The sequence below is a fragment of the Mauremys reevesii genome, linkage group 15 (genome assembly GCF_016161935.1).
Source record: "Mauremys reevesii isolate NIE-2019 linkage group 15, ASM1616193v1, whole genome shotgun sequence".
In the NCBI taxonomy this organism is placed as follows: Eukaryota; Metazoa; Chordata; order Testudines; family Geoemydidae; genus Mauremys; species Mauremys reevesii.
This window is the reverse complement of record NC_052637.1, coordinates 17270769-17286905: the sequence shown is the minus strand read 5'-3', so window position 1 is coordinate 17286905 and position 16137 is coordinate 17270769. Positions and strand designations below refer to the sequence as shown.

The following is a 16137-nucleotide window of genomic DNA, read 5'->3' as shown; positions in this document are numbered from 1 at the left end:
AACAAAAGGAAATACTTTGTCACACAAAAACAATAAATCTGTGGAACTTTTTCCAGGAGCTGTTGTGAAGGCCAAAACTAGAACAGGATTCAGATAAGTTCATGGAGGATATGTACATCAATATAAACCAGGAGGGGGAGGGATTCAACCCCATGCTCTGAGATCCTCTGTTTGCCCGAAGCTGGGAGTGGATGACAGGACACTCCATAAGTGCCCTTTTCTTTTAATTTCCTTTGAAGCACCTGGCACTGGCCACTGTCAGAAGACAGAGTGCTGGGCTAGATGGACCACTGGCTTTTCTTAAGAACTCAGTTTGGCCGTTCTCATGTAAAAATTAATTATTATATAATAAAAATGTTTAGTACAGAAACTCCCAACACAAGCCAGAATTGGTCATCTAAACATCTGGGTTCCGCCACAGTTTTACATCACTGATCAGAAAGTCTGAGCGTAATGCCTACGCGCTCGGAGATAGGCCATTTTTACATTAAACCCTTTCTACTAACGCCATCCCAATGATTTCAGACAGTCCCATGGACATGTGGTTAGTCCACAGTGTGGAACAATAACTGTATTTGCGAAGGGGAAACCAATTTATCGTCAATCTGTTCAAACTGCTGGTGCACAAATTGCCTCTTCCTATCCCAGACAGTTCCCAGAAACCCTCAGCTTCCTTGCTGCAACCACACCTAACCTTGCCCCTTATTCCACTGCCCTGCACCATCCATGCTCTTGTCCACCAGAGCATGTTCCTGTTCCCCCTCCCCACTTCCTCCTTCACCCTCTAAGTCTTCCTCTACACCTCTCCATCGTTCCTTTTGCTACCCGTGCTCCCGTCTCCCCAAAGGCTCCTCTCTGTCCCACTAGCCACCTGCCACCTCCCCTGAGGGCAACCTGGTTTCACTCTCTTGAGAACAATGGGAGGTGGAAGGCCTCTTTCCAAGGGGCAGCCTTATTCCCACATGCAGAGGCTGGAGGGAAGCAGCGGTCATCTTGCCTGTCCTCAGCCCCAGGCGGAATGGCTGACTCTAAGATACCCAGCACAAGGTGACAAGAAAGGCTTAATTGTTGAAAAGGTGTGTAGGGTCAGCTCAGGTTTGTTCCACTCGTTAGATTGTCCTTGCTGAGTGTTCCCTATTTTCTGTCCTCTAGGTTTTGAAAAGTGACTCTAAAATGCAGTTATTTAGGACCACATTGACAGCTGGCAGGGAAATGCAGCTATCAGCCATTTCTCTTCCCCTTTCCTACTCCATTGGGACGCGACAGGTACCCTCAATATCAGCTCTTTTCCCTCTCCCTCTTCTACTCAGAAGCCACTGAAGCTCAGCAGCATTTGTCTCCTCCCGTTTTCCCTGTCCTGGCCAGGGGAAGGGGAGCTGTGCCAGGTGGCAAGCTCTGTACAGCACAGCAGTGCTCATCAGGGCCGCCCGGGGGGGGGGGGGAGGCAAGAGGGGCAATTTGCTCAAGACCCTGGGCCCTGCAGGGGCCCCGCAAACAGCTCCGCGTTTTCGGCGTCGGGTCGTTCAGTGCAGCGAGAGGGACCCGGCACTAAATTGGCACCGAAGACTCGGCCCTACCCCAGACCTCCCGAATCCTCTGGGCAGCCCTGCTTTGAACTTTTATAACGTTGGCTGTTCTTGCTATCCATAGAAATGTCCAATCCTTCGTTGAATCTTTAGAAATTCTTGGTCTCAACATCTTTCTGAGTGCCACCGTCTAATCACTTGCTGTATGGAACAGCAATCTTTGTTACTGGTTTTGTGTTTCCCACCTTTTAAGTTAACTGAACATCCTTTGTGGTTGTCTTATGAGACAGGGGAAATGCTAATCTCCTTGCTCCAGACGTTTTAGTCCTGCACCATGTCCCTTCCTATTCATCACCTTTCTAAGGTGATTGATCCCAGTCTTTACAATATTTATCTCATCTTCATGGGAGAGTTTTGCTAGGCCCCTGCTCAGTCCTGTCACTCTACTAGGAACATCTTGAATCTGAAAAGGTGATCAGTAGATCAGAGCTCGCAAAAACCCAATTTAAACAAATAATACTGATTTGTTTTCCAGCATTGCCGACTGGCTCCAGCAATATCAAGTCCTCACTGTGCTGTATGCGGCACTAAGAAAAAGGATGTGACGGTCTCTGCTCTGAAGAGCTCCCAGTATAAATAGACAAGGCAGACAAAGCACTGCAGGGGAGACAGACGGAAGTGACATCCCCAAGCTCACACAGTAGCTCAGCAAGCCAAGAAGAGTCTCTTCTTTCGAGAACGTGTCCCACCTGCCAGAGCACACCTCTAAGGTGGGCACTGAATATAACCAAGCTCAAAACCGACCTCAGCTAAAGATGCTTCCCATCGTCTTTGCGTGCTGGGACACGATGCTCAGTGTAGTGGGTACCATACCCAGATAGGGGAGGGCAGGAAGTGTCCAACTTCAACGGTTTCACATGTCAAAGTCAGACTCAAGCTTCACAGTTTTTCAGAACATTCTGTTTTATTAGCAAAGCCTCTGCCAATACACCCTATCTGGGTGCGTGCCATTCAAGGCTTACGCTACTTCATTTATATAGCTAAAAAAGGGCGCAAATGTAACAATCTAACAAAGAGAAGAGAACTGATAAATTTACCTGGGGCTAGACACACATCTTATTTCCTTATTAAGGCTTACTGATCGCCTGCTAATGTCCCACTAGTGGACTCATTGTTCCATATCTTAATGTTTCTCTTCCTGACTACTTTATCTCACCATTCCTCATCCCTGCTTAAAGGAACATACAGTATTTCTTTAATCCATTTTACTTTTACAGCTAATTAATTCTACTTTCACAATCCCTCCTTTTGGTCAAGCTACGGAATGACCAATAGTTACTGGGTTCCACATATCAACTGTTCTTTGTCTCGTTGTTCATCAGCAATATTTAAAATCATCATATTAGCACTCTGGTTTAGGTCAGCTATCTGCGTGTCATGACTTACACAATTTGGATACAACAGGAGAATAACTGAAAACATACAAAAATCATTAGGATTCCAAACAGGATAGTTAGGGGTCCCTGAAACAACCAGTTTCCTATGCCAGAGAAAGTGAACAGGTTACTTAGCCACTTCTATTAAGTGGCTAGCGCGATCTATTACCTCATTTGTGTCATCAGGTATAGCCATACAACATTCTTTTCCAATGAGATCACAGGTCCTCCTCTGGCCCCCAGCACTATGTCCAATTTCAGAAGGTTTTGGAGGGCCATGTTCGGATCGTCCCTGTTTCTTTGGCCAGTGCTCTTAAACTTTCTCCAGTTTCATTTGCCATTATTTCAACTACTTTTTGTAACCTCAGGAGCCTTTTTGCATGATGTATTACTCCCCCGAATGGGATAAAGGAATTGCCAAAGCCTCTTCCCAGATTAATGGTCTTATGCTATTTACATACCATTGGATATCTGGTAAGTCCCTTCTTTTCTGCCTGACATTAAGGAGGCGTTCTCCGTGAGAAGGACTATAGCACTTGGAATTGTGGGAAGAGCTGGGCAGGCGTCTGCAAAGGCGGAGTAATATCCCCGAAGGGCACATGGTAATTCTCCTCACGATGAGTGGTGTTATAGTTGCATGGCATTGAAAGATTGTATTGACGTCACTAAGATTACTGTAGGGGAAACATGAGATCAATTTCTCTGTTTGAGCCCAGGTTGAGAAAAAAATTATATCCCCTTACCCCGCTCGCTTCTTTTTAGTTTTGTTCGAATAATCCCATACCGCATTGGTCACAATATGCTGAAGGCAAGTGATTTTTCCACAGATCCAGCCCAGTCCCATTACACATCCACCAATGACCTTGTCCCTCCACCACACTTGTCCATTTAGATACATTTATTCCTAACGCTTCCCAAGTGTTTTGTTTTGTTAAGCGGATGAGGTCCTCCAGTGAGGTCTGGGGAATTGAGTGGGATAGTCAGGACAGGAACACCAGATTGAGAGTGGGCTGGGATGTGGCGGCAGACCCAGCAATTAGAAATATTAAGGGATAAAAGAATGGTCATTGTGGGCTTCCCAGACCTTATGACAGGAGCAGCCGAGGAACAAATGCCACCAGTAGAGCATGTTGGAGGCAAGAACGTTTCTGGTTCTGACAACCTCAACTGAGGGAACCGCAGTCACGGTTTTACGTCAGCCAGGCATCAAGCGCTAGGCTCGTTACTGCTTCTTTTTTGGGACTTTCTTTAGGTTGTCGTCTGCTTCTGGCAACCCTTACAAGAACGTAAATTGTAAGGTATTGCTGGCTGTTCCTCTGTCTTCTTCTGGAGTCCAAATTGACTCTGCGTGGTTCTGGGGTGATGATTGGTTCACTGGGGATGGTGCCTATTTACACTATGAAGCATGTATCCACGCTGTGATGCCAGATAGTTTAACAGCCGTCTGGATAGTAAGCAGTACCTAATGAGGACCCTTCCACCAGGGCTCCAAGGTGTGTTTTCGATGATGGTGCTGTATGTAGATCCAATCACCTGGCCCGAGGTCATGGCAAGTGTCAGAGGTGGGTTCTGTTGGTCAGGAAGCTCGAACCTGTGAATGGAAGTGATTTATAGCTTCTATTAGTCCTTTATAGTAATGAAGGAGCATACTGAGAGTCAAGTTCAAGTCTGACTGGAGTGATGGTAGCCATAGCTCGCATACAGCATCCCATAACAATTTCAAAAGGACTCAATTTATGTCTTTGGGATAGAGTGGCTTGCATTTCCATAAGGGCCAACGGGAAGGCTGCTGGTCAGCTTAACCCTGTAGAGTCACAAAATTTAACAAGCTTATTCTTAAGTACACCATTTCATCTTTCAACTGCACCTGCGCTCTGTGGGTGGTAGGAACAGTGCAACAGGTGTGTGATATGTAACATATGATCCAGGTATTGAACAAGCTGGCCGGTAAAATGTGTATCACGGTCACTGGACAGATTTAACAAACATTTGGCAACAGACAGTGAGTCAGATTTGTGACAAGGAAAGCCTTCAATCCAACCAGAAAATAAACATACCATAACCAAAATAAAGTCATATTGTTCACACGTAGGTATTTGTACAAAATTAAGTTGCCAATGCAAGAATGGTGCTTGGGGCAGGCCCTGGAACTCCTGATCCACTTTTACAGATTTACCAATATTTTTGGTTTAGGAAGTGATACAGGTGGCACAGCGGCGGGTTGCAAAAGAGCTGAAATGGGGTTAGCCCACCATCGGGCCTTAGTTACAGCAGAGCCTAGCCTCTTCTTTCTGACATGAGAAACACTGTGTAGCAGGGTGGCGAGAGATGGGTACAGTGAAAAGGCGGCCACAAAGGAGCCAGTTTGCGAACACCAAAGGGAATCAGGATGTAGAGAGCAACCTTGGGCAACCCAGGAGTCTTTCTTGGCTTCTGGAGCCGAGTTTTGGAGCAAAGGGAGGTTAGTAAGGGACGGCAGTAGTATAGAAAAAGAAAGGGAACCTAGAAATGCATCCGGAGAAGGTTGTATGGCGGCAGCATTTTTACCAGAGGGCGTCAGCAAATGCGTTACCCTTACTCCGCCATGGAGTAGCCAGGGTACTTAACAATAGCTAGGGCAGAGGGAAGTAAAACTTCATACAGGAGAGCAGCGATGTAGGGGCCATTTTTGAAAGGGGTACCGGCCGAGGTAAGAAAATCCCGAGCTTGTCAGAGGGTGCCAAAGTCATGTACAACCCCAAAAGCATAGCGGGAGTCGGTGTAAATGGTGGCAGAGCGTCCCTGCACAAAAAGCAGGCATGGGTGAGGGCCACTAATTCGACGACTTGTGCTGAGGTCACAGAAGCTAAAGGCGCAGCTTCTAGGGTTTCAGAGAGTGACACTACAGAGTATCCTGCAAGGACACGGCCTTGGTTGTCTCGAAAACAGGAACCATCTGTGAACAGGTCAGTTAGGGAGAGGGACGGTGACAGCAGAGACAGTTACAAGGCAGTTGTGGGGTTCACCATCATCCGATAAAGGCAGGTGAGTGCCATGGTTTAACTGAGATCAAAGCTTTATGGTGATTTACGAAGCTGACAGCAGTAAATGTTCATAACTGGTAAGGCGGGCGGAGGAGAGGTGGCTTGTGTTATGTTGGAGCAGGAGAGTTTCCACAGAGTGAGGTACCATGAGGGTAAGAGGAGAGTGGAGGACAAGGGATTCAGACATTTTCGACTAGGCGTGCTGCGGCAGCCACAGTGCGCAGGCGGGGGGGGGGGGATTGGGGGAAGCCTTCAGCAACAGGATCCAAAGTGGCAGAGAAGTAAGCCCCGGAGCGGTTCTTGTTTCCATGCAGCTGATGAGCATTCTAACTCCACACCCAGATTGTTCGTGGCAGAAAAGTGTCAAAGGGTTACAACAGTCAGACAGCCCTAAAGCGAGGGCAGAAGCCAAACCCTGTTTGAGGGAAACAAAGGCAGAGTCGGCCTCAGGGAGCTACGGCATGGGGTCAGGCACAGAGACTTGCGTGAGTTCCTAGAGAGCTTTGCAAGGGAGACACACTGAGGAATTCATTACCTGCAAAATCCAGCCATGCCCAAAAGCTTTGGGACCAGGCGTGGGGAGTGGGATCAGGGAAAGCGAAGCATAGCTTGGACGTGGGCAGGAGAAAGTGTACGGGAACTCTGGGAGAGGAGAAAGCCAAGGTATGTGACAGAGGCTTGATAGAGCTGTAGCTTAGAGTGAGAATCCTTGTGATCCTTGTTTGCTAGGGCAGTAAGGAGCTCTAGAGAATCAGTTTCTGAGGCAGACAACGAAGGGGAACAGAGGAGTAGATCATCTACATATTAGATAGTGTGGACCCAGGCAGGAAAACAAGGTCAGCAAGATCTCGGCCGAATGCTTGAGAAAAGTAAGTTGGGGTTTCAGTATACCCCTGAGGGTAGCGTGGTCCATGTGTACTGCTGCTCCCTGTAAGAAAAGGCAAAAAACATAGTGTCAGGGTGAACCGGGACAGAAAAGACAGCAGAGCACAACAACAGTAAAATGAGTTGCACCTAGTGGGATAGAAGCCAGAATCGTAGCCGGGTTAAGGACAACAGGAAAGGTGGGTATGACAATGAGGTTAATGGCGCTAAGATCCTGAACAAACCGCCACAACGTACCATCAGCTTTTCGAACTGGGAAGATAGGGGTGTTAAAGGGGCTGGCGCAGGGGACAATAATGCCCTGTTTCCATAGGGCGGTCATGACCGGAGCAATGCCAGCCTCTGCGTTGGGATTTAATGGGTATTGAGACAGGTGAGGCAGGGGGTTGGAGGAGTCAATTGTAATGCAGCCGGGTTCAGTATTTAAGCGGCCCCCTTCAGATGGGTGGGTTGGCCACAGATAGGATGGGACCTGCAAAATTAGGTGTTGAAGGGATGGGATCAATGGGCAACAGGGAACCAGAGTGGAAAGGGCCGTTTCAGACAGCAGGGAGGCCACAGAATCATTCAGAGAGGACTGGGGGCTTTGTAAGTAGACACCATCCGGGGAACAGTAGCTGGTACAGTAGATGGTACAGCCAAGTTTACATAAAAGATCCTGACCAAAGGGTTTACCGGAGTAGACACAGAGAGAAGGAATACATGATCTACGGAAAGGGGCCCAGCCTGGACCAATAGAGGTTTTGACTCCCATAGAGTTGGGACTCCCATAATGCCCATAACAGACATGGTTTTTCTGGAGCAGGGAAACGCAGGCAGGTCGGTAGTATGAACTGCAGCGAGTGAAGCTCCCTTATCAACAAGAAAAGGGAGCGAAAGATCATTGATAGTCAAAACACACTCACCTGTGGGAGTGAGAGGTAGTAAAGGATCTAAAATTTCCTGAGGTTCCCCAGAATCCCGTCATTGCTGTGGGACAAAGTAAAGCTGAGGACTGACTGGCTGTGCCAACAGGGGTTCTAGGTGGTTGTCTACAGAGCTATTAGGCCGGTGCAGACACTCAGTATTCCAATGTCTGGGCTGCTTACAATAATTACAAAAATCCCAAAAACCCAAAAATCCAGTTCCACGGCCCCTCCCGCAACAGTCCCCGTCCTTGGAACCTTTCCCGTCACCGGTACTGTTAGCCCTGCTCTGAATAATGCTGTATTTGCAGGGCCATTAACTTTTGGGAGGACTGTTCCTCCTTTCCTTTTAGAGTGCGGTGGCAGTGCTCTGCCACTGTTTGCAATTTGTCTCCCACCCAACACTTATTCACTTTAGCATACTGCCAGTAGCAGGTAGGAGGCCATTAACAAACGCATGAGCCAGGGTGCCCTGTCCATTTTCATCCAGTTGCTGTATACCAGAATGTTGCAGAAAAACATCAGTCAGCTGGGTGCGATAGTCGCTTGGGCTTTCTCCCTGTTGCTGTTCGCAGCAATGTATACCCCTCCAGTTGGTTTTAGGAGTCCATACTCAAGGAATGGCCTCAGGTAGGTGTTTAGCTCTGTCTTTACACCTTTTTTGGTATTCAGTGTCAGGACAGGCTGTGAGCCATTTTCAGGGGCGGATCCAGGCACCAGCACACCAAACGTGTGCCTGGGGTGGCAAGCCATGGGGTGGGTGCTCTGCCGGTCGCCGCGTGGGCGGCAGGCAGGCTGCCTTTGGCGGCATGCCTACAGAGGGTCCGCTGGTCCCGCGGCTTCAGCGGACCTGCCACAGGCTGCCGCCAAATCTGCAGGACTGGGGACCTCCCGCAGGGAAGCCGCCGAAGGCAGCCTGCCGTGCTTGGGGTGGCAAAATGCCTAGAGCCACCCCTGGCCATTTTCCATGCTTGCTAGGGCTTACAAGTAACAGCTGCTGGAGGTCTGCCTCAGAGGGATCATAGGTGTCCCACACTAAAAAAAAATTCCTCTGCAAATTTGGTAGGATTTTCCAGGGTCTTCGGGAAGCCTTTTACAATTGAATGAAGCTCTGTACGAATCCAGGCTCCAAGTGGGACCTTCTTGTTGGATAGTTGTAGAGCCAGAGCGCAAGCAGTGGACCCAAACGTTATTTAGGCTATCTTCGTATGTATGAGGGAAAGCAGAGGAGTCAGGCAGACTGGAGGGTTTCAGGGGAACGTTTTTTTTTTCTAAACAGGTCTGAGTGGTACCGGAGGAATGGGTCTGGGCAGTATCGGATGATCTGGACTCGCCTGAACTGGTGACGTCTGAGAGTTGTTCCTGAATTGGGGAGGTTGGTGACCGCCTATTGATCCGATGCAAGGCTGCCAAGCGAATTAATCATCGGCCCCAGAATTTAACAAGGGGTTTTCTTCATCCTCTTCCACAATGAGATGAAAGTATGAAGGGGGTTGGGATTGATCTGAGTCTTCTCAGAGAATGGGGTAAAGGGGAACGTTTGGTGTGGTTGCTGGAGAGGAGGCTTTCAATAAAGCTTTTAACTTATCATTTGAATCTTTGAGAGAGGCGAGTTTTGATTCTGTCCACCTACGATTTGCCTCTTCCTACCACTGCATGAAACAATCAACCTCGCCTTTGGCCAATTTAGTTTTAGGTTGGCTGAGTTTGTCTTTTAAGATGTCCACTCGGTCTTTGTCCCAAGATCCTAATAGCGGCCACTGAGTTTTGGGATTGTCCTGAGTTAACCTAGACCATTTTTCCAGAAATTTACAGGAGTCTGGAACCTTCCTAAAATGCATAAAATGAGCCAGCATTCCTTTAGGAAACTGTCCTGACTTAGACATCTGGTTACCCATACAGGAGGATTTTACACACACCAATCGCACAAGAAGGAAATTCGGGTTTGTCAGAGCGATGCTTGTTGCAACACACAAAAGGAGCCCATTCTCAGCCCTACCCCACACCAGAGCCCGCACCCCCAGCCAGAGCCCCCACCCACCTGCATCCCAACTCTCTGCCCTAGCCCTGATCCTCTCCAACACCCCAAATGCCTCATCCTCAGCCCCAGCCAGAGCCCTCATCCCCCCGCACCCTAACCCTCTGCCCCAGCGCTGAGCCCCCTCCTTCAACATGAACCCCTCATCCCCAGCCCCACCCCCACAGCTCTTACCCCTGCACCTCAATCCTCCGGATGCCCCCTCCCATCCACAAACTAACCCAGAGCCTGCACCTGCACCCCCTTCCCACAGACCCTCTCCTGCCTGCAAACTCCCTCCCAGAGCCTGCACCCCCTCACCCCCTCCTGTACCCCCACCCATGCCCCCGCCCAGAGCCTGCACCCAAACTCCATCTCAGTGCCTGCACCCTACCCCCTCCTGCACCCCTACCTGCTGCCCAAGCACAGAGCCCCCCTCCTGCACCCAAACTCCATACCAGAGCCTGTATCCCAGACCCCCACCCCCATCCAAACTCCCTCCCAGAGCCTTAGGCATGTGGCGGGGGGGGGCGGAGTTTTTTTTTTGGGGGGGTGTTTCTGGGCACCACCAACATTTCTACAAAGCTGCCACACCTGGTAGGTACTCCCCTTCCCCAGGAGGTGGCATCTAGGGCAACTGAAGAATTTCTCTGTCGACCAAGCTGGCTGGGCTGCTCCTGGGGCTAGGGAGGCTAAACTTTTAAGTGTCAGGGTTTGGATGTTTTAACACCCCAGAGCGACGTAGCTGGAAGCCCCCCTGGCATTTTAGTGCAGACGTTCTGCTCCTGATTCTGGAGGGGATGGGAGCGGGCGGGGCTGACTGGTCTCAAATTTCTGCTTCTTCAATTGCTGAGCCGTTTCTGCCCGCGTCCAGGAGATGGCGCCAATGGCTTATAAATCCTTCTTAACTCAGGTTTAACTGCAGGAGAGGATGTAGCTGGTAATTTCTCAAAGTCGTCTTTTACCAGCCCACTTCAAATTCTTTTTCTCCTTCATTTAACGGTCCGGGATGCTCTATGCTGGGTCTGTTTGATTTTCCATTTACAGGGTTTAATTTTGTCCTTTGCAAAAGAGATCAGATCACTAAAAGATTTGGACTTGATTCCTCTCTTACACACCTGGTGTGTAATCAGGAGTAACCCACTGGAAAAATGTTGTGCCCTGAATGCCATAGTGTAGTTGATTATTATTATTAGGGTTGGAAGGGACCTCAGAAGATCATCTAGTCCAACCCCCTGCTCAAAGCAGGACCAATCCCCAATTAAATCCCCAAATGACCTCCGCAAGGATTGAATTCACAACCCTGGGTTTAAGCAGGCCAGTGCTCAAACCACCAAGCTAAGACCTGATGTTGATGCAGCTGGGTTGACAGGAGACTTCTTTCATCAGCCTAGACACCACTTTTCAGAGGTGCATTACCTGAATCGATAGAAAACCCCTGTCCTTTGATGTAGGAAGCATGTATGCTATGGTGCTTCAGCAGCACAACCGTAGCATGTAGCTTTGCCACTAGAGTACAGACATACCTGGGACGATGGGATAGTCTGTGAGGCTCCTTCAATTTCTCTCGTTGGAGCTGTTCCACTTTGAATAATTGGAGGGGGGGAACTGGATTCTGAGTCTGCACTGCCTCAGGCAAGTGCACTGCCCATGGGGCTATAGAATCACCCTCACCCTCTCTGTGACCCAGGGACTATTTATGTATGCACATTTCACTAGGCGCGAGTCAGGGAGCCTCACATCAGACTAGCCCTCAGTCCAGTGGCTCGGGCACCCACCTGAGAAGTAACAGCTCCCTCTTCTCATTCCTTCTCCTCAGCAGGAAGATGGGGGACTTGACCCCAGGGTCTTCCACATCCCAAGTGAGTACCCCAGCCACAGGGCCCTGCCCCTTGGTTCATGTGGAGTAAGGCAGCCTCTCAGCAGATGGGACCCCACAAATGGGAGTGTCTGGCCAACACAGGTGGTAACATCCAGGTGCCCAGCAGGAGGCATCAGTGCACATGGCCAAGAGGCAGAAACACAGGTGTGGAGGGAATTTTCATTGTAAGAACTGAACGAGTTTCGGCACCTACAAGGTTGGGTGGCAGCTGAGTGTTGGTTTGGAAATGTCAGTGGCACATAAATGTTGGATTTAAGCACCTAAAGAGGTAGCTCAGTGCCCATGCCCCTGTTGAATCTATCCCATAGTCTTTGTGCTAACCTGGTAATTTCCCTGGTCGGGTTATGGTTTTGTGTCTAACCAGCATTCGCTTGAGTCATAAGGGCACACAGCACTGTAATCCACATGGCAATGAATTCCATGGCAATCCACTTACATGGATCATAGGATCATAGAACTGGAAGGGACCTTGAGAGGTCATCTAGTCCAGTCCCCTACGCTCTCAGTCTTCTCCAAATTAAAGAAACCCAATTTTTTCAGTCTTCCCTCAGAGGTCATGTTTTCTAGACCTTTAATCATTTTTTGTTGCTCTTTTCTGGACTTTCTCCAATTTGTCCACATCTTTCCTGAAATGAGGTGCCCAGAACTGGACACAATACTCCAGTTGAGGCCTAATCAGTGTGGCGTAGAGCAGAATTACGTCTTGTTTACAACACTCCTGCTAATACATCACAGAATATTTTATTTTTTGCAACAATGTTACACTGTTGACTCATATTTAGCTTGTGATCCACTATGGCCCCCAGATCCCTTTCTGCAGTACTCCTTTCTAGGAAGTCATTTCCTATTTTGTATGCGTGCAACTGAATGTTCTTTCCTAAATGGAGTATTTTGCATTTGTCCTTATTGAATTTCATCCTATTTACTTCAGACCATTTCTCCAGTTTGTCCAGGTCATTTTGAATTGTAATCCTATCCTCCAAAGCACTTGCAACCCCTCCCAACTTGGTATCATCCACAAACTTTATGTGTACTGTCTATGCCATTATCTAAATCATTGATGAAGATATTGAACAGAATCGGACTCAGAACTGATCCCTGCGGGACCTGTTATTCCCTTCCAGCATGACTGTGAACTACTGATAACTACTCTCTGGGAACGATTTTCCAACCAGTTATGCACCCACCTTATAGTAGCTCCATCTAGGTTGTATTTTGCTTGTTTGTTTATGAGGTCATATGAGACAGTATCAAAAAAACCTTACTAAAGTCAAGATATACCACATCTACCACTTCCCCCCTATCCACAAGGCTTGTTACCCTGTCAAAGAAAGCTATCAGGTTGGTTTGACATGATTTGTTCTTGACAAATCCATGCTGACTGTTACTTATCACCTCATTATCTTCTAGGTGTTTGCAAATTGATTTCTTAATTTGCTCCATTATCTTTCTGGGTACAGAAGTTAAGCTGACTGATCTGTAATTCTCAAGGTTGTCCTTATTTCCCTTTTTATAGATGGGCACTATATTTGCCCTTTCTAGTCTTCTGGAATGTCTCCTATCTTCTATGACTTTTCAGAGATAATCGCTAACAGCTCAGATATCTCCTCATTTAGTTCCTTGAGTATTCTAGGATGCATTTCATCAGGCCCTGGTGATTTGAAGATGTCTAACTTGTCTAAGTAATTTTTGACTTGTTCCTTCCCTATTTTAGACTCTGATCCTACCTCATTTTCATTGGCATTTACTATGTTAGCTGTCCAATCGCCACCAACCTCCTTGGTTAAAACCGAAACAAAGAAGTCATTAAGCATCTTTGCCATTGCCACATTTTCTGTTATTGTCTCCCCACCCCCCACCGAGCAACAGGCCTACTCAAGATAATCCAGACAGGAAATCAGAGTTTTCTTGGCCAAACTCCCAACAGAGCTCAGGGCCAGATTTTCAAAGTGCTCAGCTCTGAATTTGCACACAATATGCTGAGCTGTTTTGGAAAGCTGGCCACTTCTTTCGGTGTCGAAATAGAAACTGAGCTCCTGGGAAAATTCTGGACTATAGGATTAAAGCTCCCTGATTTATAAAGATGACTTTAAAGGAGCTATAAAATATGGGGCAGTCACTTTAATCAGCAAATGTGTTGATTTTTAATGGACATAAACAAAGGAAACAATTTACTCAAACATGATGGGGAAATTTATCAATCAGTCTTTTAAACCCTCTGCACAGCAGGCCCTCAATGGATCAGGACAAATTTCCCTCCCAAAAAAAGGGGATGTTGGCACAATTAAGCATGGAGAAACAATACAAATTTGAGAGGATTTTATATCAGTATTTGATAATTACATGAAAAGCCTGAAATCTGAGATGATTTAATAGCAATATTAAATAATTAAACTGAAAAGAGTGAAAATCTGAAGAGATTTAGATCAATACTTGATTATTTGGAAAGTGGGAAAATTGGAGATGTTTTATAGAATATTTGACAATAAGCAAAGGCAAAAATCTGAAGAGATTTCATAGAAATATTCAATAAAGGGGCAAAATGTGGGGTGGGGTATAGATAAATGTTCCATAATTTGAGATACAGGGGAAGCTTAATGGATTTTATATGTTTGCTAGAGAGAAAAGTGGCAGAACTGGAGATAATTTTTTTCCGAATCAATATTGAAGAGCGATGAAGATTGTTTTTTCAATATGGAAGAAATAGCAATAAAATGACAAAGTCTAAAGTTGGAGACATGGGTAGCATGCTTTTTAATGGCCTTTCTTTAAAGGTGCCCTGAAGAGGAGTCTCCATCTCTGGCCATCTTCAAATCCTTCCCGGCTGCGTTCCTGGAGGATGTGTTCGTTAAAGACAGGTGACTTGCCTTGGATGACTGGGTAAAATGAACTGGTGTATGATACACAGACAAGATGATCTTATGGTCCCTTCTGGATCTATGAAAGGAGAATAAGACTCGGGCCTGTGCTCTTTTGTGCTTCTCTGGGGCCATGCGGGAGGTCTAAGAACACTGGGGAGTGTTTCCTTCCTAAAAACAAAGACACAGTTCGGAGTTTTCTTCTTCCCAAACATTCTCTCCCCCCACCATCCCGGTAGCTGGAGGGCCGGGGGATTACAACCCCCCCATGTGTTGGGAGATTTCTCACACTGCAGGTGGGGATTTTGAATCAGAAGACAGATATTTTCCGTCCCCCCGGCACAGAGAGGCGCTAGGGAAGGACTCCCCCCGCACCGGAGAAGCAGCGGCTCAACCCGGCTTCCCGGCTCACCATGGAGGCGGCAGCAGCTGGTAACAGATTTGAATGCGGGCCAGACCTGCAAAGGTTCAGCAATCCCGTGCTTCGCTGCCCCTTCCTCCCCGCCCCTCCAGCACCCAGCAGCTACCGCGCGCAGCTACTCCAGCCCCTTCCTGTGCTCTGTATCAGCAGCCCGGGCTGCAGCGCTCCGGGACCGTGGCTTTCTGCGAGGGCAGGAGGCAGCCCTGGGCTCTGCCGACACCAGCCCCTGAGCCGGAGCCTGCAGGTGAGGGGAGAGACCCGGGGGAAGGGCTGGGGCCGAGCAGGAAAGTGACTCTGCACCAACGGCCCCTTCTCGCCCCAGCTCTGCTCCCGGGGGGGCGGGGGTCTGCGAGTCCCAGAGCTGCTGCCTTCCCTGACCCCCCAGGCTCGGCTCTGCCCCCCTGAGCGCCTGCAGGAGCCGAGCCAGCTCCGGGAGAGCGAACACCCCGGTCCGGGCCGGGCCATGGACTGAGTCTCCCAGCCCGAGGGGAGGGGGCAGACGGGGGAGAGACTGGCAGGGCCAGCAGGAGCTATCGGGTGACGGACGTCAGAGGCACCAGCCCTTCGGGTTCCCGGCTGGAAAGGACCTCAAGGAGGAGAAAGTTCTTAACACTGTGACAGCAATAACCTCTCCTGTAGCAGAGCAGCTGGAGGTAGACGTCAAGCCCCCTGCAGGAAGGGCAAAGCAGAGGCAGACCCCCATTGGGCTAAGAAGCTGTCAGAGAGCTGTACTGCAAAGGGTCTGATATTGCTCCCGAAAAATACCCTAGCAGGCCCGACACTACTCCAGCACTGAGGTTTACTCATGTTTTCTAAATTTTATTTCTATTTCAGCATAAGGCAGAAATTGTCCCTTTGCAGACAAAGGGCTGACACATACGTCAGTGTCAATAACACCAAGAAAGGCCAGAAAACCGTATTGCCAGCCCCAGCAGTTGAAAAATCATGACTCGGTCCCCCCAGATCAGGAGATTGAATGCTTACAAATCATGAGGTTTTTTTGAAAAACTGAAATTCTGCTTCTTTTCTCTTTGCCCTCTGGATTCTGTACCACTTTGTGTTTTTAAGCTTTTCTCTGCAGCCACAATGGCTAGAAACTTGGTTTTCACCAAAATAAATAAATAAATAAATACCCCCCCCCATTCTGACCTGATCACTTGAGTCCAGGAGGTGGGGTGGAGCTT

General features: G+C 48.3%; 1 protein-coding gene across 1 annotated transcript in view; it reads left to right on the top strand.

Annotated features, from left to right (window-relative positions):
- Positions 1-15214: 15214 nt before the first annotated feature.
- The window catches only part of LOC120383256 (zinc finger protein 345-like), a 71730-nt gene continuing 70807 nt past the window's right edge, over positions 15215-16137 (top strand). Inside the window, exon 1 of the mRNA XM_039501144.1 lies at positions 15215-15750. The gene's annotated coding sequence lies outside the window, so the exon portion shown is untranslated. The remainder of the gene's footprint in view (positions 15751-16137) is intronic.